Below are 25,979 nucleotides of genomic sequence, written 5' to 3'. Positions count from 1 at the left end.
TGCTATGGTGCTGCACACATGACCATCTTTTACGCCAGTCATTTCAGGGCTTTAAATATCAGTTGAGAGCTGATGAAATCACACTGGCAACTGTGACAGGTTTTACTAGAAGTATGCCTTGAATGTTGCATACATTGTGTATGCGCTCCTCAGATTCAGATAAATGTACTGTTCCTGTGTCAGAGACAAAGGGATTGGAGGTGCCAGCCTCATACACCACAGATGGGAAATCAGGGCTTCCTCAGCCCGTATGGTAGGATTGCTGTTGCATTATCTTTATTCTTTGTATTAGAGACCAACAGCAATAAAAAAAACACATCAAGAATAACATCTAAAGTATACAACTGAACATGTACCTTCATTCCAGGGTTACCTCACAAATAAATACATAACAAGCAGCCTCTCTTGATACATTTTCAAGAGGACTTGCTTCCGTCAATTTGAAGTACCACAAGAAGAATCATGGAAGTCCAGTATTAGAGGTCGCTGCCAATAGATCATCTCTGGCACAAAAGGTGAATCTTTGCCCATGCAAAAATCTCTATTGCTATCTGTAGTAAGCGGATGCTCTTTGGGCTTCCCTGATTTGACAGAAAGGCCCTTGCTGTTCTGTTGCCTGTAAAGTACCTCGACTCTCTAACTACAGTGGTGGTGCTTAAAGGCCTTCTAAAATGGCTCTTAGCTTGAGATGATTGAACTGGCTGACACTGAAAAATTCCAATGGGCTTGACACTGCTGACCCATGCAGAGAGTCTCCAAACCCCTGGCATCTGTGGTCAGAGTGAGCCAATTGTCCCATCTCAAAGGCCTTCCAGGAGACAGATTGGATTCCACTGTCCTCTATATCAAAACTGGTGGATACCAAGGGGTTGGAAGAGCTGCTGGTCCAGCAAGGATAAGGAAAGCTGAACTGAAAGACTCTTCTATGTCACCTGGTCTATAGCACTACTGATATGGTCAATGCTAGGAGTCTCTTGAAACATTTGTGGGATCATCATTGTGACGGACCCCCGTACTCAGGATGAGTATGTCCGCCGCTGTCTTCTTCCTTGCTGAGGAGATATTGGAACCTGAAGATCCTTAGCTCCCAGTTTCCCCAGTCACTAGCCAAGGCTCAGTGTAGGTGAAACAAACTCTGCTTTATTGAACAACTGCACAAACTTTTATACAGCAAGTGATGAAATCAGAATATAATCCCATCACATCCACCTCCCCTCCTCCCAGACCATCGGTCTGCTCAACACCACAGGTGTCCACCTGCTAACGAACTCCAGACAGCCATAGCAGGAGCCTGGCCAGAATGTCATTGTTCTGAGCTCCCTCAGAGTACAATGGGAGATAACGAGGGATGGGGCTGATAGTCTTTCCATAACCAGGTCACACAGCATAACGCACTCAAACATAACTCAATACCAATACACATTTAACTTAACCAATACACATAAACTGATCACCATGTCGTCACAATCATGACTGCTCTCAAGTTTGCTTGAACATCTTTGGATCTTCCTCAATGGAAGGAAAACTTTCTCCTGAACTGTATCAAAGTAGACTACCACATACTCTAAGGTTTGGGATGGAGCCAGATTGCTTTTTATTTGGTTTACTAACCAACCAAAGTCACCCAAGGCTTAAAGTGCTTAATATTTGTAAGACACTAACTGATTACATTATTCTGCCAAGAGAAGGAAATCATCCAAATGATTGAAAACATGCATCTGCTAAATATGCAAAAGTGCTATCAAAGAGGAGGGACCCAAAGGGGAGACACTTGTAATGACAGTCACCCACCAATGCACACTGGAGAAACCGATGATGGGCAGGAAATGTAGTTAAAAGATGGCCAGATCTGTAGAGGCCATCCTCTGATTTTCTTTTGATAGGGAGATTATTGTATCAAATGATTCCAGCCTGAAGGGTGGTGTCTTGAAAAGCAGAAATTGTAAGTTGTCAGAAACCTGGTAACAAGGCTCCACATGGCTAATTTGATGGCTATCAGAGGCAAATGAAAGGTGTTAGTTCATGCTCAATATTCCACCCCAGCAGTGAAAATCAATTTTTAGCAATCACACACAGATTAAGAACTGAAGCAACATCTCTTTCAGAAGAATATGACCACAAACTTCCTTGACTCCCAAAAGCAGTTAAATCAATAGTGCTTTGTAATATAGAAGATCCATCACATTCATTCACTTTCAACAGGCTATTCACCCTTGGGTGGGGAGATTTTGTAGAGTGTCTAACAGAGTCCCTGCCAGCAGTAGATCATTATGAGTCTCCAGCATTGACACCCTTGGTAGATAATATGGGTTCATCCAAGGAGTCTAAGTGACAACTTGGGTTATCTTCAGAGCATCAGAGCACCAGATTAGTGATGAGCTGCTGACCCTAGTGGCCTCTAAGCTATTTTGCTGCAAGCCATCCCCAGTTCATGGCCCTCAGGATTACCCCACTAAGGGGTTGCAAGAACAGAGTGGCTACAATGTGTACACAAAGTAAAAAAAGTGTGGAAGGTCAGCGTACAAGCAGAAATTAAGGTGGGCAGGAGGCAAGAGAGTAGGAGGTGTTCAAGCAAAGGTCGAGGCAGGTGGCAGACAAAAGACTGGTCGGTATCTAGACTGAGGTCAAGGTAAGTGGCAGGCTAAAAAGGACCTGGCAGAGTCAGCACCTGGGGCAGGAGACATGAGAAGGTTTGAGAATGTATGGCAACAAGTGAATCAAGAACAACAGGAATCAAGCACACAAGAAAGCTGGCAAAAAGACACAGCCCAGTCACCAGAAGGATAGCACAACACTATTTCATAGAGCACAATGTATGCATAGGGCAATTTTTTTTACAAAATGGGTATGTACAGTATATTCATATATCTATATAGAGTCATAATGTGACGGGAATGTACTGTACATGTCCAGCTGCAGGTGTGCTACTATGTGAGGCAGGAAAAGAAGGCCCTCCAATGATTGAAAAAGAAAACAAACAAAACAAAGCACACCACCTAGTGCATTATCTCATGGGAAAAAAGGTTAAGTAGACTATAAAAATGCACTCATGTTCTGAATAAAATCCTCAGTGAAAGCAAAAGTCCTGAATCTTCACTGGTAGCTTGGCTAGGTATGTAAATTGCCCTCAAATCAGAAGTGCAGGAGAAGTATTACCTTGGTGGGGGAGTGTAAAACAAAAAGAAACAACCAGGACCTCTGATCGTGCATAAACCAAACTATTATTTACAAGGTAAGTATAAAATGTACTCACATGCTGTATGAAAAAAGTTGCATGAAGACAGATGGAACACATGGACCAGTCCAAAGCTGCAATAGGCTTATAAAGTCCAGAAGTAGTTGCCATTTTTGTTTAGCTTGGCTGTATTTGGTGTGAGGGCGCACTGAAGGCTTCAGCTTATATATTTATGTGCTGGGCCTACAGTGCACCCCATGCCTTTGAGGAGGAGTAGATTCCCTCCAGGCAAACCTGCATTCAATGTATCTACTGCTTTATGTGCTTCAATATGGAGGCTCTCAAAAATTAGGACCACACTTCACAGAGGAGCCATGACAAGGCAGTGTGACTTGCCATATTTAGCAAAAGTTGTGCAACTCAAACCTCTGTTTTTAACACAAACTGTTAGGCAGTGTAATTTATTTTTTGTAGTCTAGCTGGTGTGCGTGCTGGAAAATGTCTACATTTTGTACTGTTTCAAGTCCTCCCTTGTGCACCTTGCTTTTAAGGCTAGTTATAAATTGATTTGTGGTTGCTCTTTTTGTTTAGCTTGGCTGTATTCGGTGTGAGGGTGTACTGGGGGCTTCAGCTTACTTTTTTAATGAACCCTTATGCATTTAAGGAGAAGTGGGCTCCCTCCAGGCAAACCTGCATTTGACACACTATAGATGGATAGGATGGGCCATTCCATTAGCTGTGCAAATTAAGACCCTGAAGCTATTGTAAGATTCCCCCTTCTCCTTACAAACACCCTCTATATTCCCCTAGGGGTGGGTTTCTTAAGGTGGGCATGATAAAAGGTACTGATCCATCTGGTTGTGTGGAAATTGATTGCATGTTCCCACAAATTTTCTTCAGCACTGAACCCCTTCTATTTAATCAGTCACATCATCACCCAGCAGGAATCTATATTGGCCTCCACTCCAAAATTGCTCACCAGGATGGGATGAGGTGGAGGAACTGACCTGCCTGAAATAGGTTGTACACCAGACAAATGGAAAATGAGATGAACATTCAGTGATTCTGGCAACTTGATCTTGACCACCACTGGATTGGTGATCCAGCCCAACAAATCTGCGACCCAACTTCTTAAAAGGACATTGGCGAGTTGGCAGTGGAAAGTACACCTTATCTTCTAGCTTAAATGAAGGTGCTTTTCCCGGCTTCCTGTTTGCTCCTAGTTTGGCCATGGATTAGGCTTGTGACAGCAACTACTAAAACTTCTTCAAGTTTGAGGCTAAAAAAATCTGATCTGACACAGAGAACAGTGGATCGCAAATAATAATATTACAGCAAATCAGGATGAAATGCATAATTTTCAAAAAAGAGAGACTTCAAAGTGGCAGATTGCAGTCCATTATTGTAAGCAAATTCTGCCATGGGTAGTAACGAGTCCCAGTGGTCCTGGGTCACTGAAGAAAAACACCTACGTTAAAAGGTCTAAGTCTTTGGGGGTGATTTACTAACCTAAACACACACATGCACTAGGTGCATGTGATTTTTACACAGCAAAGCGTATTTAATCAACCAAAAAGTCTCTAAAAGCATATTTCCACTAATGCCATATATGGAAAAATCATGCACATGATGCATATATAATGCTGCTTCACAGTTTAGACAAAAATGGTTAGCTCATGCATTTACATTCCTGCATTCATCAACGCAAGCAACACAATGTAGAGCTAATTTACACAACATCACCTTGCAATTCATGCAGGGCTTTGCACAACACACCTGCTGGGTGTGTACACACTACAAAGGTGTCTAGATTCCACCAATAGATCATGCTGGGAGGGAACACACTACAGAGGTGTATACTTGTTCGTGGCGTGTTTATAAGGTTAGTAAATCAACCCCTTTGTTTCAGTGTGTCTATTTGTGGATGATACCCTGAGGATAACAATTGTCCCCCCTTTCTTGCAAAATATTGGGGTAAATTGCATTCCTCTATGAAACACTCTGTCATCCAGGTGACCATTGAGTTTCACAACCTCTCCGATAAAAACCTTTGTTGGGGCTTCAGCTAAAGGAGTTTTCTTTATTAGCAGAAAGTGTGCCATCCTGGTGAGTCTATCAACCACCAACAGAATGAAATTGCATCCGTTCAATAGGGTAAGATTCACTATTAAGTCTTTTACCAATACACTCCAGGGGCCTAAGTAGGCCATATGGTTTAGTCCTACAGCTCTTAGCATCAGCACAGATTGTACAAGATAAAAAATATGACCTACAATATTTGACAAAATCAGGCCACCAGAAAGACCACTGAACCCTGTCCTGTGTCTTGGATAATCCAAAAGTGCCCATCAAGCACTATATCATGGCAGGCACTGTGGACAGTAACCCAAAGTTCCTCTGAATCATATAATTTTTTTTATTGTGCACCAGTAGGTTATTGGACCCACGGAGATCCAACTCAGGAACAGCCAGGAAAGTTTTACATGTCAGCTTAATCTGTAATACCATACTGGGTTTAATCATTACGAATGTCTACTGGAAGAAGATGGTATCAGGTGAGACAGGAGATTTATCATCAGGAAAAAACATACCGTATGTGACAAGGTATATGGCTTAATTTTCTTAAATTATGGCTGATAGGTCAAATGAGACTCAAATCTATAGATAAAGAGAGCCTGGAATGGGCTAAGGCACTTGACATTCCTCAATATATACTAGGTTCCTATGGTCTTTAAAAATAAAAATAGAATGGGCTCCTATTCCAAAGCTTCTCAAATTGCTAATACAGTGATACCTCGGTTCACAAACTTAATTCGTTCCGCGATTCTGGTCGCGAACCCATTTGGTTGTGACCCGAATCAAACTGTGATCAGACCACAATCTCGACTAGAGGAAGCCATGACCATGTGTCAGAGCAGAAAAAATGACTGCGGTTTTGTTCTTCACCCGAAACAGACCTCGTGAACAGAAGCAAAATTTTGCCGAACTTCCTGTTCGCAAACCGAATTGTTCGCGAACAGAAGCGTTCATGAACCGAGGTACCACTGTAAATCCTTCCTGCCTCTACAATAGTTTCTTTCAGATGAGCTTATGCACCATGAAATAAAGGCAATCGGGTATAAGAGAGCATTTGGACATAACCAGTTAGGAAGGATTTTATCTACCGCAGTTTCTGATGTATCTACCTATGGGACAAAAGACAATGATGGGTCTGGATGTGTAAGAGACTAACCTGCAGATGGACTCTAAAACGTGCATGCACACAAGCATGCAATCCATTGCCCAGAGTTCCTGGGAAACACACTTTAGCATGTGAACGCATGCGTACGGGAACGTTTATGCGCAATAGCACACATACGTAAGCGGGCAGAAACAAGCATGTTAGCGTACAGGTGCACGCTCATAAGCATGCACACTATCCTATTTAAACCGACATGAAGTCATGACCAAGTTGCTGAGTGGTCTTCAGCTTGTTCCTGTGTGCCCTGTACTCTGCTCTTATAACATGACGTCCTGTGTATGAACCTGGCTTGTGACCATTTGACTTCGCCTCCTCGTCCTGAATCGGTACCTCTGCTCTCTGATCTCCTGTGTATGACCCTAGCTTACGTTTCCTGACCCTGATCCTGATCTGTGATTCAGCACCTCAAGATTCGGCCCCCTGTGTATGACCTTGGCTTGAACCTGACTTCTCTCCTGGTCTGCCACTTGGTGGATCGCTCCATCAGCATCCTGAGCAATGACATCCTGCCAGTGCTTACCCATTGCCTGCTCTGGTTTCAAGAGGTTGCAGTGTCATCTCAGTCCTCCAGCTGATCCAACGCACTTGAGCGCCTCCTCAAGAACCGGCCAGCCACCAGTATCGGCACCTGTGCTCCGCTCTGTCCTTACATCCCCAGGTTAGTGACCTGTAATCAGGGCATACCCAAGATAACAGGAAGTAATAGGGAAGAAATGATGTTGAAGCTTAGAATATCTTGATGACCCAAAGAAATAGTGGTGATACGTAGGAATGTTACCCATGTGACTTGCTCTGATTCGATGGTTAAACTGTCATCCAACTGGATAGGCAAAGATTGGGCCTTGGTATGAAGCTATTGGGAAGGAAATTGGGAGTTACTGGGCTAGGGAAGCATCCAAGAAACAGGTGCAAGCTCCAGAATCCATGATGGCTAGTATTTTACTTGTTAATTTGGGGTCCTGCAGAGATAAAGGAAGGAATATGTGAGCTGAAGTTGCCAGATGACAGAATTAACTTCCTTATTGAGGAAATGGTCAGGTACCCTGCAGTAAAGACAAAGGTTAATCAGTCAATGCTACTATCATTCCTCCAGGGACAGAGTAGGCCACTTTAGGCCCAGATGCATGGGCCCTGCGCATCTGGAGGTGCAAAAGTGGAGAAAGAAATTGACGCTGTGGCTGTAAAAAGAAGCAAATCTGCAGGGGCCCAGGAAGATCTGTAAGCCCCCATCTTCCCCGGCTTGCATTCCCTGAGGTGTATGTCTATTTTTGTGGCTAGCCTGATTAATTCAAAGTAACAGTGATAACAGCTCTAGCCAATTCATCCTTCAAGTGAAACTAAATTCACTTTTACTTTAAAATCCATAGCCACAACAAAAAATGATGGAAATCTCTGCTTGTCACCATAGTCATCAGAACTAGTGTTTCCAATGGAATATTTCCCCTCTAATACTGTTCTAGTGATAGCAAAAAATTTGGGATTTCCTTTTAGTTTCACTCTTTATGATAATGAAGGAATAGGCACTCAGCTGCAAAGTGAAGTTCTCCCAAAGCATGAGAAGACAAGAGTATTTAAAAGGAAGAGCAGCAAAGAGAAGGGAAACTACCATGGATTACAGTAAGGCACACGTTACAGTATTGGTTTATGTTAAAAAATCTGAGGGTTTAATGTCACTTTAACCATTAGGCTATTTATTCTTCTCTGCAGACTTATCACCCATATGTTTTAATACCCCTACATTTTTTCCAATCCATAATAGCAAATAACAACACTTGCCTTCATCTTCATTTATCTTGAATAATGCCTTAAGGATGAGATCAGCATGTTGTTTAAACCCTTTCCAGCATGTTGTTTAAACCCTTTCCAGCTACTTGCTGCTTCAACTAGTTTTTTTGCAGTCTTTATGTGCTGGGAATAACCAGATACCTGTTCGATACATTAAACTATACTGTATATAATTAACATTTATCAATACATAAACTTCATCATATCTATCCACAGAAACGAACAAAAATACTATATACACTCTAATATGGTGCCTGCTCATTTTTACAACCCATTTGTTTTAATTTTAAATCCTTAGGGGGTTTAAACATTTAATGGTAATCATTTATCTAACAAAATGCATTTAGTAAAATGATGTGAAGATATATCATTATGTAAGCTTTACAAATAAATGGCAAATATCATTCAAGAATACTGCTGCTGCTATAGTTTTTTGTGTCAGCCTGGAACACTATGTAACCCCACAAAAAAATGTGTTTTGTTTTGTATCTTTTCGGATTTGTATTTTTTTTGTTTTTTGGATTACGGATCCATTTGAATTTTCATATTGGAACAAAGTCATATTGACTATGCCTGTGTTAGGATCCAGAGTGCCTCCAGGTGGTGCTGGAGCTAAGCCCTGCAGTTCCTGTGCTCACCTGCAGGTATCTCCAGGCAGCCAGGAGCTGTTAGGTACCAGACCACCACTGAGTGGTGCTGGAACCTACAGCTCCAGTGCTCACCTGTGGGTGTCTCCCAGCTGCCAGTACTTCCTTCCTGGAAGGATATTTAAACCCTCCCTGCAGTCAGGATGATGCCTCAGTATACTGTTATTGTTTCATGTGAATCCTGAGTCCCCAGTCTTGAGTCCTGTTGCCTGCTTATGTTCCCAAGTCCTGTTGCCTGCTTATGTTCCCGAGTCCTGTTGCCTGCTTATGTTAACAAGTCATGTTGCCTGCTTATGTTCCCGAGTCCTGCTACCTGTTTATGTTCCTGAGTCCAGTTACCTGCTTATGTTCCTGGTTTGTTCCTAGTTTTTGTTTGCAATTACTTATTTGTGGGTTATGTTATGTTTTGGCTCCTTGTAAATAAAATATCTATAAGCTCAATTTGCCTTGTCTGGTGTGGTCATACATGTTTGGTCTGCCTGTGTGGGTACCTGCACATGGTGTAATGCAACCTCCAACAGCCAAAAGAAATCAATATGATTGGTTAGAGAACAGTCACATGTCCAATTTAGTTTTGCCTTGATTTAAAATTTGGTTGGATCCACATTTTTGTTAAACGAGCATTCAGATTTGTTGGCAGACACTTTAGAATTTGGAAATTTGGATGCATCCCAATTTCCAAATTTAATGTAATTCATATTAATATCCATTTAGAACAAAATAAAATGTACATGTTTATGGAGTACTAATGTCAGCCTGGAGACCTAATGTACTCACACCTAGAACTAGGAGTTCCTTTGCCACAGTGGCAGATGGAACTTGTAAACTTTTCATTCAATGATTCTGTTAATGGATCTGTGCATGATTGACATGACTGTGCAGACAGAGCCATGCACAGATGTGCCATAATCACATCCAGGCAGAATCCTGTGGGGAGACGTGCTGCAAACTGTGACCATGTTTCGTGGTACATGAAACATGGTCACAAAGGTGAAGTTTGATTTTACTGCCTAAATAATTTATGACATTTAATAGTGGAATGGAAGGGGACTTGGCTTAGTGCAAGAAAAGTGGAGCATATGACCTTGACTTTGATTTGAAGCCTTGAAGCCTTGGCTTTATATTATTCATGGCTAAATAATATTTGAGAGTTATTAATAAAAGAAAAAGTTCAACGCTAGTTGGCAATGGTTACCACTAGAAAACAATTGCTCCTCTTTAACCATTTTGTTGTTGGAACTTTTTTGCACATATTTAAAAATCTACATTTGTTTGTCTAGAAAATTACTTACACCCACTTACACCCAAAATAGTCTATACATTTTGCAGTTATCAAATGGCATACTTACAGAACTATGTAGAGATGTTCTAAATATCTGCAGACTACAGTAATATAGTAATTACAATATCAAAATACAGTATTAAATCACTGCATTGCATTATTTCTATTAATTCTTGCTGTGTCCCATATTTCAGATGAGAAGTTTAACAAAAAAATGGTGATTATATCATAGGTACTGTTAAGTTATGACTGCTGTGTAGACTAGAAATAACTAAGTGGAAGAGATAAATAACAGCAGGAAGGTACTGTGATTACTGAATTTGTCTATGTTATTTCAGTGGATCAAATATTTATCGGCATTGCCTTGTAAACAGTTCACATCAGGGAGCTGTAAATTATACCAAATGTGTGCAAAAATTATATATAAAATCTGGAATTTCTAAATTCATGTTTAATGGAATATGTCAAATCATGTGAAACAAATATTAAAGACACTGTTATAATTAATAATTATGTTAATAAAATCAATTCATGTATACATGAGGTATATAATAACATGATATGCTTTTCAATGGCCTATTCTGGCTTCTGTAACACTGAGTATTTACAGTCTATTGATCATAACTGCAAAGGGCTTACCACAGGTTTACTTTGTTTCGCAGAAAAACAGTAGGATAATGTTTTACATTGTTTTAATTGCTCCCCTCGATTTGGAGCTTGTAAAGATTGTTTTAAGTTGGAAATATACTTTGCAATGTTGCTCATATTAACAATGATACCAAATTTCAAATGCACATGAAGATGTAGACTTACAAAAGGAGCATAGCTTTATTAACACAAAGGTTTAACTACTTTCGCCCTAGTACCTTAAACCTTATAAACCTATTTGTATCCCAGGGATTTTTCAGTGTTTGGACATGTCATATAATAATGACATGTAATTTCTTACAATTACATAGTAGGTGAGGTTGAATAAAGATACCCATCAGGTTTAATCTTTATAGTGTGTGTGTAATGCTAGGAATCCTCATCACCCTGTATGTTTTGTCAATTGAGGAACTCATCCAAGTGTTGTTTATGCTGTTTTTTGTTTTCTGCCGATACAGCTATAAGCAAATTCTAAATTTTTACCATTGTCAAAGTAAAAAATCTCTTACGCAGTTTAAGATTGTACCTCATCAGTTTAATATTGTTCCTCATCCCCTCCAACTTTTTGTTGTGCCTTCAAGTCTTCTTCAAGGTTCTTGGTTTAAGTAATGCATTCCCAATACTGCTGTCCCTTATTGACGAGTTTGTAAATTGAAATTGCAATCATGTCACCTCTTAAGTGTCTCTTCTCTAAGGACAGCACATTTATTATATGTGGGCATTCTTGATAACACAGACTCTCTATCCCCCTTAATTATTTGGTTGCCCTTCTCTGAACGTTACCTAGCTCATGGACATCCTGCCTAAGAATAGAGGACCAAAATTGAACCACATACTCAAGATGGGTCCTTACCAGTGTTTCATAAAGTAGTAAAATTAGATTTCTGTCCCTTCAGTAAATTCCTTTTTCACAAGCTTGTACTACTGGCTTTATTACCTGCAGCTTGGCATTGTCCGCTATTGCTGAGTCTGTGATCTATAAAGAGCCCAAGATCCATCTCTGATTTCCCCAGAGAAACGCCACCCAAGCTATATTCTGCATGCATTTTTTTAGATTAAAACTCATCTGCCACGATGCAGCCCACACTTAAAGAGGAACTTTACCCATATCTTCAAATTCACAACAAAGGCACCTTTAGAAATGTTTAGTAATCACAATATACAAACAGATACTTCTAGATAATTGCCAACTTTTTATTTTTTGCATACCTTATTTTTATTTTCTTCCCAAGTCTTCTGACAGTGGCCATTTTAATTAAGGGAATGTTACTAGATCTCCCTTTACTTCCTGGAACTCTGGCACATGTAACTAGGACACGTGACCATGCACATCATGTCAGGAGAGGAAATGCCTTTCCCTGAGATCTCCTGAGATTACAGATAATATTTCCCTGCAATGCTCTGTTGTTGTAAGCTTCCCAGGATGCAATGCTTGGGCACATTTACATCATTTGTTCCAAAGTGGACTAGGAAGTGGAAAAAAATAAATTGCAAGTAAAATAAAATATGTTTGTTTAGCTAATGAATGCAAGATGATTTCATATCAGCATCCAGACCTGTATGCTAAGGGGATTTTTAGTCAAAGGGGCTAAAGGTCCACTTTATTTTTGTCAAAGTGTTACTGTAGGGATTCTCTGTGTTGTTGCAAACTTATTTCCCTTTGTATCATCAGCAAACACTAAAAGTGAGCTATTTATTCCCACCACAATATTAGAATAAACAGAATTGTCCCCAGTATAGAACCCTGGGGCACTCCACTCACCACTTTGGACCATTTAGAGAATGAGCCATTTATCCCTACCCTCTGGATGTGGTCTTTCAGCCAATTTTCTACCCAAGTACATATAGGTCAATGCCAAACAATGTTACTTTGTAGATTAACCATTTAAGGGGCACTGTGTTAAACACTTTGCAAAGCTTAGAAAGACTAAATCAACTGGTATTCCATTATCCACCTAACAACCCACTTCCTTGTAGAATGTTAATAGATTTGTCTGACAAGAATGGCCATTTATACATTAATGCTGGTTAGCACTTATGATACCATTTTCACATGTATTTTTTATATACTTTATGACCATTCTCTCAGAAACTTTGTATATTATTGATGTAAGGCTTACTTGCTACTTGAACCTTTTTTTTTAATATCAGTACCATACTTAATGTATCCTCAAAGATTAAAAACAATTGTCTGGCAATAACCTGAATTTTTACTTTAAGGTCCCAGAGAACTATTAGCATTTAGATTTTCTAGCCTCTTTCTTACCTCAGTCTTTGTTAGCCACTGGGCTTTGTCTAGTCCATTATTAGTACAGTTTTCACTAAAAACAGAAGAGAAGAAAGTATTCCATACGTCTGCTTTCTCCCTGTCACTTGTAACTAGCTTTCCCTGCTCATGTTTTATGGGGCCAGTGCTCCATCTTTACTTTTTTTCTATTCATGTATTTATAGAATTTTGGGTGGTTATTTTTACTTTCTATAGATATTTGTTCTTTGTAGCATATTTTTGCTGCTCTAATTGCATTTTTGCATTTCTTGTAGTGCTTGAACGCCTTTGATAACCCTTCCATCTTATACTTTTTAAAGGCCAATTTTTTCTCATGTATTAATCTTTTAACTCCAAAGTTTTGTTCTTTAAACTTTTGTTCTTTAAATTTTGTAATAGTATACACTGGCAAATATTGTTTTTTAATATGGCCTTAAAGCAATCTAATTTCTATTTCTGTTTTACAATTGGCTAAGAGCCCTGGCCCTGACTGGTATACAGGAGCTTTCTATAAACACTTTAAAGATGCCTTGTTTCTTATTCTGAACACCCCTTCAATGCTATTCCTACTTCTTGTTGATTCCTGTGACCATTCAAGAAGCCCACATTACTCTTATTCCTAAAGATCAGAAGAATCCAACTCAATGTGCCAGGTACCAGCCTATTTATTGATAATGTTGACCTCAAAATTTATGCCACATAATTGTACTCTTGCCTTCAAGACGATATTGAAGCTCTTATCCACCTGAAGCAGATGGTCTTTGTCCAAAGTTGTGAGGCTTGTGATAACAGTATTAAAAAGCTTGCTCATCAATTATTTTTGTTCATGAAAGCTTCTTCTGTGTCTGTTGTCTTTGGACACAGAAAAAGCTTTTCACCACTTTGATTGGAGATTCCTAGAAGCTACCCTGGTGCAAATTGGTTTGCCTATCACCTTTAAACACAAAATATTGGCCCCATACTCCCGCTCTACACCAATAATTTTGGGAAATGGCTTGCTCTTTTACTCAGTATACATATTTAATGGTACCCATAAGGGCTTCCTCCAGTCTCCATTTTTATAGATTTTTTTAGTGAGGGAGCACTTAGCTACCACTTTGAGAGCAAAAGAGCAAATTGTGACATAAGAGGTATTTCAATTGCGAAAAAACCCCCACAGAATTGTGTCTTTCTGTGATCAACTTCTTTATATCGCTAACCCTGGACCCTCATTACTGGATAAACGTGAATGATTTGGCTGCTGTAGTAATTTCAAGATAAATGCTTTCAAGTTGCAGTGCCTGGACATCTCCCTTCCCAGGCACAACATTAAGTCCCTACGTGATATTTTTCCCTTTTGCTGGACTTCCCATTCCCTCAAGTATTTGGGGGTTTGCATCCTTGAATGTTCTGCATCAACTATGTATCCCTGTTGGTTCCCACCCAAGATCATTTGGAGGCTTGAACTACTAAAAAACATTCCTGGTTGGATAGAATGACCCTCTTTAAAATGGATGTGTTACCTCACTTCCTTTATCTATTTCAGACAATCCCTATTAGGGTTCCACATACCTTTTTTTTCTTGGGTTGTGATAATTTGTACTCCAGTACCTCTGGGGATACTCTCTGACCCAACTATGGCATGATATTTTAATTAAATACAAACTGGATGAGGGGGCAGGACTAATGCATAAGAAACTATATGACATGACAGCAGTCCTAAGTTGTATAATGTACTGGTTTTCTCATTCTAAAATTAAGTTAAGAGTATTTATAGAGCAATCCCTGTACCCCTTATGTCACCGCCCTAGATCCAGCCCTCCCATCCTCAACACCTTCAGCCTTTCTCTCACCTCTTGTTACCTCACTTCTGAACATTTGGGACTCTGTGATTCTTGAGTACAGGGTTCCCTCTTTCCTCTTCCCTTCCTCTTTTTTCTTCCTTTAGTTTTTCTGCCCTTTTGTCCCTTTCAATATCAATATTGTTTGCACAATGTCTTTAATAGTTTTTGTTTTTGAATTTGCTATAGACTGGTTATATATTACATTTGTTAAAATTGTTTTATTAGTATCCCTTTAGTTGTGATTTGATATACAGTGTAGCCAATTGCAACTAAAGGGATACTAATAAAACAGTTAACACAGTAATATTGAAATTATTTTTGAAATAAGCAACAGCTATTTATTTTTTCTATTTTTGGTTTTTGTTGTTTTATTTTTTGATGCTCTGCAAGTTTTTATATGATAAGCTGTTGACATAATAATGCAGACACTTTTCCTGTTTTGGACATTGCAGAAAATATTGGGGAACACCTTTTTGAGACAAAGACATAGTTTGCATATGTTTATCTATGCTAGTAATATATGTATAGGGACTTCCTTTAATAAATGTGGCTTGAGTATTTTAATTGTTTTATATAGGGTGGTCTCTTTGTAGGGATACTTTTTATTATATTTTAAATAGCCTAATAAAAACTATTGCATTACAGTATTTCATTTGTTGGAAATCTGAAGCCCTTTTCTAATGTATTCCATATAAAAATCAACCAGTAAAGATTCTTTAAATTGCCTAAGTATTTGGCTTGCTTCTGGTGACATCTCAAACTTAGAAGATGTGTGTTTTTAGCTGTGGGCTTTTAAAACTTTTCATTAACTGCAATAATTTTTTCTCACTGATACTTGGGAGTTTATCCATGAAAATCCTTATTGTTAAAATGAAAGTAAAGGCTTAAAGGTAAAAAAGATTTTCTGAAAAAAAATCCCCCAAAGAGATTTTAAGCCATCATTTTTTAGTATGCACAACATATTTGCACATTATGCACATATTGCAGACTTACCTGCCAAAGCAATTTCCTCCAGCGCTGTGCTTCTCCATCACTCTGTGCTTCCATCTTATCCCCATTCGTCTTTCAGGTTCGGCATCTTTGACCTCTTCAATAACCGGCCAGCATGATGTAGCTACTACATATGCGTGTGAGTTTCTTCATCTTGACATGCCAGGTCTGTGTGCTGAGCTGTGCATGCATGGCTCAGTGTACAGAAAAAAAGCTTAACAAGTAGAAAGAAACTTTTATAGCACAAGAGATTTACAGAGTCTTTTATGCCATTACAAACATACAAATCAGCAATTTGTGGGGGGTTGAGGGGAGGTTTAATTCCACTTTAATGTCTCTTTTAAACATCCAAGTTCATTAAGTATGAAGCAAAATATGTAAAACATTAAAACATAGGAGAATTTGAGATGCAGAGAGCCAATACCCTCTTGTACTATACAATACTTATCCAAACTTGATAAAATACAATGCAATATCAAATCTTTAAAAAGACTTATCCAAATGGCACTGTGACTTTAGGCGTGTATTTGTTGGGAGTTAATGAGATACACTATTTCAATAAGCTCACTGGCTCCAGTAAGCCTGCTCATATAAACAAGGATATCCTCCAATGGGTGACAAGGGAGTGACACAAAGGATATGAAATATATCAAGAGTGCCAAGTCAAAAGATACAGAGTCTAAAATCACATAAAAAGACCAACATGTTTTATGGGTCACAAACTTCAGGGCTGACTCAAACCCCTCTTTAGCAAAACATTGTATTCACGTGTTTTAGGAATTCAAAATAAACAGAGGTTTTTTTCTGTGTAAGCAGCAGTGTGTTGGAAAGCCTTTCTGTGATGGTACTACAGACATACTAAAGAATTTAGGACTCTGTGGTGTTGATTCACTAAAGGCAAATAGCTGCTTTGCAAACCAGTATGAACATTGCAGGAGAAGTTTCCCTTAGCCTTGTGAATGTGGTAAGATTTTGCTTTGCAAAGAATACCCAATCAGTATTTTTGCTTGCACATAATTAGGTGATGGAAATCAGCAGCACTTCACCTCATTCACTAAACTAAAGGAAAAACTCAGCCAAAGTGCAAATTCCCCTGCAAAGTGAACAGTCTATTTGCCTTTAGTAAATCAACTTTATCTTTAGACTTGGTGCTCTTGGTATACTATATATGTCTTGATGCAATGTAAAATTACATAGACTGATTCACCTTTCATAAAAGAATAATATATTTCTTGATCATACAGTACAGGACACATGCTGAATTAATATGACTGGGTATATAGTGGTGTAATCAGGTGACTGGGCACTGGCCAGAGTTGTTGGGAGACTACCTCCCTTGGTTGCACATGGCCACAACAATGAATGTGCTGTTTCCAGATAGATGGCCAATTGCGGAAGCTTCAGGGGCCATTCCTGTACCCCACAAGGAAAACACCAGAAAATGTGGGGCTGCCCTGCAATGTTGCTTTGGGCACTGGATCCTGCATTTGGTGCCCACCTTGGCACACAGTGCAGTGCTGGGAGTTGCAGGGTGCTATAAAGGTTCAGAGCAGTGGAATATCCGCACTAGTCTGACCCCATCCCTGCAAACCCCTAGGTAATGTGCCCACCCGAAGTCAGTAAAGCTGAGGAATATTTCATCATTTGATGAAATAGACGCATGTGGCGAGTCCTAGACACTGGGTCCTCCTCCCCTCCATGTATGTAACCTGTCTCTGGCTGGGCCCCTTTTCCCTGCTGCTACCCGGTGCCTGCTCCTTCTCTGCTTCCCATTTCTATCAGTAGGTTATTCAGATGTCAGGGAACTTTTTAAGGGTTCTCTTCATACCCTTGCTCCCCTTGCTTCTCCTTTTACCCTCCTTCTTTCTCACCTCTCTAGTAGGGCAGAGGTGGGTTAATTCTAGTCTTCTTTGCTCCTCTGGGCTTCGGCTGCCATTTTTCTGGAGCCTATAATATACTGAGTATACCCTGGATGATGAATGCATCCAGCACTGCTGGTGCCTTCACTGTGCATGTGTGTGCACAGACTCGTGGATGCACAGTAAAAGCTCCAGAAGCCATTTTTGTGGCCATGAGCCAAAGGTAGCATGAAGGGACAGAGCAGAGGTAGGGCAGTGGTGACATGCACAAAGTGTTTAAATTGTGGTGCAATTGGGAGCTCCCTGCTGCTGCACTGACACTTCTCCTGAGTCACGTGGAGGGACAAAGCTTGAGACTACAGGCTGCTCTGGCATAGCAGCAGATGGGCTCAGGTGCTGGTAAGAGAGGGGGCACTCCATAGACTGAGTATCATAAAGGGCACCTCACATGATTGAGTTAAGATGTAAAGGGACATGAGGTAAAGGGGGACCACTATGGCAACTGCTAGTGGGTGTGTTGGGTTACCTGATGGTTTCCCTTTTAGTCATGGATAACTTGTCTGTTAGCCCACCTTTTCATACCTTACCCTGTATTGCGTCTACTTCTCAGTCAGCTGGGTATCATTATTCCTGTCTTAGTAAGAATGATTTAGCAGCCTTTATATCAGTTTCCATGTGCCAGATTCCTGTCATGATTGAGGCGTCTGGCCACAGAGGGTGTAAGCACAGTCCCCCTTCTTCTGCCCCTTCTGACTTTCATGTTTGGACAGAGAAATTGCCCACTCTAGGTTTCCTGAACAGGGTGATGGTGGCAAGGAGTTGGAGGGGAAGTCCTTCTTCTGATTCAGAGGATTCCTCCACAGAAGAAATTCCGTCAGTGGAGCTTTTGAAATTACATAACACCATGGTAGTTTTAACTAATGAGGTGAGAGAACATTTGTGTATTGACCCTGAGGTCAGTGACCATCCCAAGGTCACAAGCATAGGTTTCTACAAAAAAAAAAAAGGTTCCAAAGACTTTCCCAGTGCATTTTACAGATATCCTTTGTCTGTAGACTCTCCCAAACGCCTGCATCTTCTGTCACAAGGTCCAGTATTCCACCCTGCTTATCAGCTGCTAGCTTTGACGACATGGCTATTGAAGCCTAAGAAAAAGTAGTACTTACGTCTAAGGATTCATTGTTACCAACAATGGTTTCATTCTTTCACCTTGATGAAGATACTGTGTTGCCTTCCCTTTTTCCTGATTACAAGGAACAGTTGCTATATATTTGGATGTTTTAGGAGCGTTATGGGTCTACCTCAACACCACTTCTTCTTTCAGACAATCAGATTCACTGTATGTTCTTCCTGGTGGGACCCACAAGGGTTTTCCTGCTTCCCATCCCACTATAGCTTGTTGGATTAGATGGGTTATTCATCAGGCTTATTCTAGTAAGGGCATCTCCCTGCCCTTTTCAGTCAGTGCTCACTCTACTAGGGCTATCAGTCCTCCCTGGGCTCTTTGTCACCAAGCATCTGCTTTGCAGAGTTGTAAGGCAGCTACCTGGTCTTCAGTTTATTCTTCCACTAGGATTTATAAGGTGGATGTTCAGGCATCAGCTGAAGCTGACTTTGGCCATATGTTCTTGCAGGTGGCCAATTAGATTGATCCTGTGCTATCCTTGCAAAATAACTGAAGATTTGCTGTGGTGGGAGGGGTTATACAGGCTCCAACAGCTCTGGCTTGTATCCATTCATCTGACGATACCACTATATCCCCAGTTGTTTTCATTCAGTGTGTGTCCTGTACTGTTTCCAAGAAAAAGATTGTCAAAGTAAAAAATCTTGTGTTTCTATGATGCTGAACATTTGCACAGTTTTAATCATTTATGTCAAGGCTACCTGAGCAATTTGCCTTTTGATTTCCTGCTTGTGTAATAATAAATACCAGTTGGTGAAGGTGCTCTCCGCACACCTTACAGCAATCCCAGCCAGTAAAAACGATGGTGCTTGTAGTAACTACCACGGATGGCACCGTGCAAAGTACGAAATGAAGGAACAGGTCACCAGCACTCAAATGATTTAAATAGATATGTCCTTTTTAATGGACAATTATGTCACGACAATCAACAAAGCCGACGTTTCGGGGCCGCGCAGGGTCTCTTCTTCAAGGCAGAAAGATGTGACCTCTTTCTGCCTTGAAGAAGGGACCCTGCGCGGCCCCGAAACGTTGGCTTTGTTGATTATCGTGACAAATTGTCCATTGAAAAGGACATATCTATTTAAATCATTTGACTGCTGGTGACCTGTCCCTTCATTTAATAATAAATACCAACATGTTTTGAAACCCATTATTTAATTGTGCACCGTCATTATAATCTGTGCTTAGGTGAGAGCAAAGTTTTCTTTAACCACCTGCTGTCCAGCCGTTGTAATTAAATGGCCGGACAGCGGCTTCTTGGATGTGGGTTGGCGTTTTTAAACTTTCTCTCCAGCCCCGATCGTGCCCGCCACTAGAGGGCATGCACAAGTGGGACATCTGCTTGAAATGTAAACAGCCAGCGATGGCTGTTTACATACAAGCATTCTGGCGTCTTTAGAGACGCCTTATTGCTTGCAAATCCCAAGCTCCGCTGTTCGCCTATGGCCAATTTTGGTATAGTATTTTTCTGAGATTTCGCAGGCATGTGCATTTTTAAACCATTTTGTAAAAAAAAAAAACGGCCGAGAGGTCTCTAGATCTGAGCAGGCACCTGAGCTGGAAACACCGGTGATTTAAAAACAGGCACCGATGCCTGTTAACATAAAAGCGATCCGCCGTCTATAAAGCCGGCGGATTTCGCTTGTATGAGCTGCGGGCCCGTGCCCCCCTCCTGTTGTCACGCCGGTCCAGGGCTCTGCTGAGCCCGGTGCGAGCCCAGGACCAGCATACGGCCTCTGTCACGGGGTCAGAGGGAGCTCGGTACATGAGCTCCCTCCGGTCCCATGTCCGCTGCCAGAATGCGGAAGTGATGTATATTATCACTTCCGCATTCTTGTGTCACTCTCCAGCTTCAGACGCTAGAGAGAAGCTGATGAAGCAGATCTCTGCTTCATCAGCTTCTTCAGGGGGGTCCTAGGTGACATTAGGGGTCTTGGAGACCCCTGATGTCTCCATAAAGAGGACCTGCCACATCTTTTGCTATCACATAGAGGGGGTTCTTAGCCCCCTATGTGATAGCAATAAAGTTAAGTGGAAAAAAAAACAAATAGGAAAAAAAATTAGTTTCCAAAATAAAATTAAAGTCACACATAAAAAAGAATAAAAAAAACAAAAAATGTTTTAAAGCCCCCACCCATACATACACGCATGCAAACATGCGTCAGGTGCGCATACCTGCAAAAAAGATGATTGCGCCCATTACGCCGCACATGTTACATATCGCCGTGAACGTTGCAGTGAAAGCGATAATTTTAGGGCCATCAATCACTGATAACACTAAACTGATGAGCGGTAAAAGCTTTTAAAGCATCGCCTATGGTCAATTTTGGGTTTTGTAGTTTTTTGCGATTTTGCGGGTGCGCACAATTTGTAAGCTTGACATGTTTGGTGTCTATTTACCCGACGTGACCCCGTATTTTATATTTTACCAAAAAATTGGGTAATAATAATTGTTTCCTAACATAATGTAAAAAACACTTTTTTTTCACAATTTTCAGTAAATTTTCTGAAATATAGAAAAAAATAAAAACCCCAGTGGTGAATAAATACCACCAAAAGAAACCTCTATCTGTCAAAATTTTTTATAAAATTCATTTCAGTACAGCGTTGCATGACGGAATAAATGTCAGTCAAAGGACCGCAGCGCTGAATACTGAAAAAGGGCCTGGCCAGGAAGGGGGTCTAAACATCTGGTCTTGAAGTGGTTGAAGCTTGACATGTTTGGTGTCTATTTACCTGATGTGACCCCATCTTTTATATTTCAATAAAAGATTGGGGTAATAACAAATGTTTCATAAGATAAAGTAAAGAAAACTGTTTTTTTGTCAAAATGTTCGGTAAGTTTTTCACTATATAGTAAAAAATAAAAACCCCAGTGGTGATTAAATACCACCAAAAGAAAGCTCTATGTGGCCCAAGAAATGGTTTAAAATTATTTCAGTACAGCATTGCATGATGTCAGTTAAAGTACCGCAGTGCTGAATACTGAAAAATGGCCTGGACAGGAAGGGGTTGTAAACAACCCGGTCAGTAAGTGGTTAAAGACACCAGTTGCAGTAGCTCTAGTTTTCGATAAAATTATATGAATTAATTTAAAGTGGCTTATTTATGTACATTTTCCAATCTAATGACCCTTTCACCTTTCAATGTATGTTAATGTGCATTTGCTTATTTTTTTCATTATTTAAAGTTATAATTTACTGTTAATTTGTCATGTCAGTGTGCTTAGCTTACTGTTCAGAATGCAAATTAACTTAGTTATTATTGATAAAGACACTCTCTGCATGTATGTTGCCTGGAACTGTGCAGTTTAAAAGCTTCCCTTTAAAAATAGTCTTATGCAGTTTGAATTTGCTATAGTGTACTTCATTGCAAAACATTGCATTAAAAGATAGTGGGGTCCCCCACCTCTTTGTGCTCTTTGCATATGACTGCATATGACCATGCCAACAATGCATCTACAGAACAGTCTGCAAACCCTGTTGCTTTATGGTTACAGCAAGAACTCCAAATATACAAAGACAGCGACTTGCCTCAGTGCACAATAACTTTCTTGTTTAGATAAACCATTCAGTGAGAACTATTGCACAATGATTAGAAATGGAGTAGTAGAAATTCTATATTAAAAATATAGTGTTTTCTTCTTCAGTATGAGTCATGTGCGTTTCTTCCTAGCTATTTCCTCTTTAGCCATCATTCATGGCTTATTGTTACTGTGTTCCCAAGCAGTGTAAATCCTTTTTTCCTTTTGCTGTTCTCATAAAAATGTGTTAGGTGTCAAATATCAAGACTTATCTTTAGCTGTATGTTGGACCCTGAAGGTATAAACATTTGATACAGTCATCTTGCACAGTGAAAATAGGATTCAAATTCCATTCACATAATCCTAAGAATTTATCTGCAGCCAAAGAGAAAAAAAGTAAAACTTATCAAAATCTTATTTTAACATACTGTAAAAAGAGAAAGATATATTTGAAGATAAAAGGTGAAAGAGTGTGAAAATCACATAATGCGGTAAGAAGGGAATACATATGAACACAAGCTAGAAGTACAAACTGTACACTTAAAGCTATGTTTGACATATATTTTAAAAAACATCTCAAATAATATAAGTGGAAAATATGCACTTAAAAATGCATGTCATAACCTGAACTTACCTTTTTAATGGCAATTTTGATGTGCACATAATAAATAGAGGGATGTTTTGGAATCTTTTGAATGTCTGAATATCTTTCAACTCTGGATGCCCGTTATGCTGCTATGCAACTTGCAACTTGCAGCTTTATGTCCAAACTATTTAAAAGTAAGATCTCACTTGTTATGAAAAAATACTATTATGGATGTTCCATGCCCTTGCTTTTAAAGAAATGGAATTTAGAAAAGTAACTTTGCAAAACTATACAGATTCCATCTCACATCTAATTGAGCCCTTTAGCCTATAATGACCTATTACCTCTGAACGTAACTTTGACAATAATGAGGCAGTAAGAACAATTTCAAAAGTGTCTGCTTAATGATGGCAGCATTAAAAGGAACTTTACTTGATTAAAAAAAAAGTATTTAAAAGTAAAAATCCTGCCTGGTATTGTCTTAATTATTAGTCATAAAAACCTGTGTCCTTCTGTGATTTAGTTCCAGTTTGTTACTGGGGCCTCACTTTTCCAGACTTTATGGCTGAGCCCCAACACTGACCATTTACTTGTCAAGGTTTTACTGGCCACTAAGGCAGGCGTATTACACAGAGAATCAGCAGTCTTTAACATGAATTTAGAACCCAGTAACAAAGTGAACGTAAATGAGACAGAGGCGCAGAATAGGCATTTTAGGTTACCAGCAGACATCTTATTGTTATCTTAGGGTCTATGCATGTAGAAAGAAAGAATTTGTGACCACCATCTCCACTATTCATTATCCACTAAGAAGCCAAGAGTTAAGGTGCCCGTACACCTTCCGAATATAAGCCGATTTTCGTATGCGATTGCGTTTTTGTCCGATATTCATAAGGTTGATGTGCAGTGTACAACCGTAAATCAATCGACTTTTGACTAACCAGCAGGTTATAAAACTTTGGTCAATCGTATGATATTTGCAAGGTTAGTGGTGTTTCCATACGTCATAATTTGTACGATCTACACTGCTCATGTGCAAACGAAAATACGTGTGGTCTATTACCGCAATTTATCCAGGTGCTTTTCTTAAATTACTGCTGATCCAACCTTGCGATAATCGGGGCAGGATGAAGCCGCCGTACGAAAATCGTACGACGGTTCTTTCATCGGACAAAACGTTTTGTCTGATGATCGCAAGGTGTATGGGCAGCTTGACTCACTCATTCTAATGCTTACTCATTACACTTAGATAATTAAAAAACAAGGCCTAAGTGATCACCTTTTGTAATAACTGTGAGGAGGAGATAAAGCCTTAACCACAGGTCTAGTTTACTATGATCCACATAGAGGTTAAAAGTCACCTTAGAAGGGACCTAGCCAACAAATACATATATAACGTACAATATTAATTTATATTATATAGGGCCCAATGTGGCAAACTGACACTATTATTTCCCACACGGCCCCCAATAAGATTCAGTCTGCATTTTTATAAGCCAGATTTGATTTTTGTTGGTGGGTACGAAGATAAAAGATAGTTTTTAGTACTTTAAGTTTTACATTACCTCTTAAATGCACAAATGGATTAGCAATGTATCTAGGATGTGAAAGTACCACAATCAGTGTTTATGTATTTAACCCCATTATTTGCACCATGGCTATTCATTAGGGAATCCAGTTATTATCTTGGCATTCACTAGAAGAGGATAGCAATTTATCTGCCCTTAGCAATTTATGTGTCTTTTTGGAAAAACCAGTGCCATCTAATTATATTTTGTTTCTTTTTTCAACATGTGAGCTTTAAAGTGATATTAAAGTCACAATGTTTTAAGCATTTTCAAATGTTGATTAAATCACATAAAATGTATGTTCCTCCTTGATATTTACAAGTTTAAGCTTCTTGCACAATCAGCTGGTCCCCTAAGCACTGGCCCTGATATCATGTTTGAGAGTGGCTTATTTCCATTGCAGAGTCCTTTAGAGTCACCCTTGCGTGTGTTAGTAAACTGTGTGTGTCTCTACAAACACACACACACACACACAAGGAAGAGTGAGAGGCACTGTGAACTTTAATTATAAATGGTTGTAGTACAGGCTTTTTTGTGGGGCTTAATTGCTTGGTAGTGGCTGCACTTCCACCTGAGAGGGCAAGGGACACCAGAGAGGGCAAGAGGGAACCCTGGAGAAGTAAATTAGAACAAAAAACACCAGCCCCACCAAACGAAGAAGAGTCCAAGGGAGTTTTTATTGTGAGAATAAAAGCATCAAAGTGCCAAAGTGTTTAGGGGCAAACATAGACACCCTTCATTAGGAATAGAAACTTCCAACCCCTTTATATACAAATCTTTAATGACGCTATGGTATTCAACTTTATGTTGGGAAAATTTCATATGTACAGGTGTCCGGAAACTAACCCCAGGTCAAGATTTAATCTAAACAATGGTGTACACACTAATTGTTTACTAACTACAAGGATCCTTGAAGCCAGAGACAAAATAAAGTATGCAACTATTGTGAGAGGACCCTTTTACATAGTTAGTCAGGTTGAAAAAAGGCACAAATCCATCAAGTTCAACCTATAGAGATGAGAGAAAAAAAAAACCTAAATCAGAACGCTATGCCCAGTTACCCACTGTTGATTCAGAGGAAGGTAAAAAAAACCTATAAATCATGGTTCAATTTGCTCCAACAGGGGAAAAAAATCCTTCCTGACCCCATAAGTCAATCGGATATTCCCTGGATCAACAATCTCTGATGTTTAATATACCTATAAGAACTCAATATCCAGTAATATTCTGTGCATTTAGGAATACACCCAGATTTTTTGTAAACAGTTAACTGAAGTAGCTAGAACTATCTCCTGGGGGAGTCTATTCCACATTTTCACAGCTCTAACTGTGAAGAATCCTTTCCGTATGCAAAGGTTAAACCTATTTTCCTTAAGACGCAAAGAGTGCCACCTTGTCCCCAT

General features: G+C 39.7%; 1 protein-coding gene across 1 annotated transcript in view; it reads left to right on the top strand.

The window, feature by feature from the left end:
- Positions 1-14,976: 14,976 nt before the first annotated feature.
- Positions 14,977-25,979, top strand: part of LOC108798615 (cadherin-9-like) — a 165,425-nt gene continuing 154,422 nt past the window's right edge. Inside the window, exon 1 of the mRNA XM_018570377.1 lies at positions 14,977-14,986. The gene's annotated coding sequence lies outside the window, so the exon portion shown is untranslated. The remainder of the gene's footprint in view (positions 14,987-25,979) is intronic.

Source organism: Nanorana parkeri, unplaced genomic scaffold (genome assembly GCF_000935625.1).
Source record: "Nanorana parkeri isolate BGI_ZX_2015 unplaced genomic scaffold, ASM93562v1 scaffold1525, whole genome shotgun sequence".
NCBI lineage: Eukaryota > Metazoa > Chordata > Amphibia > Anura > Dicroglossidae > Nanorana > Nanorana parkeri.
This window is presented reverse-complemented; position numbering and strand designations above follow the sequence as displayed.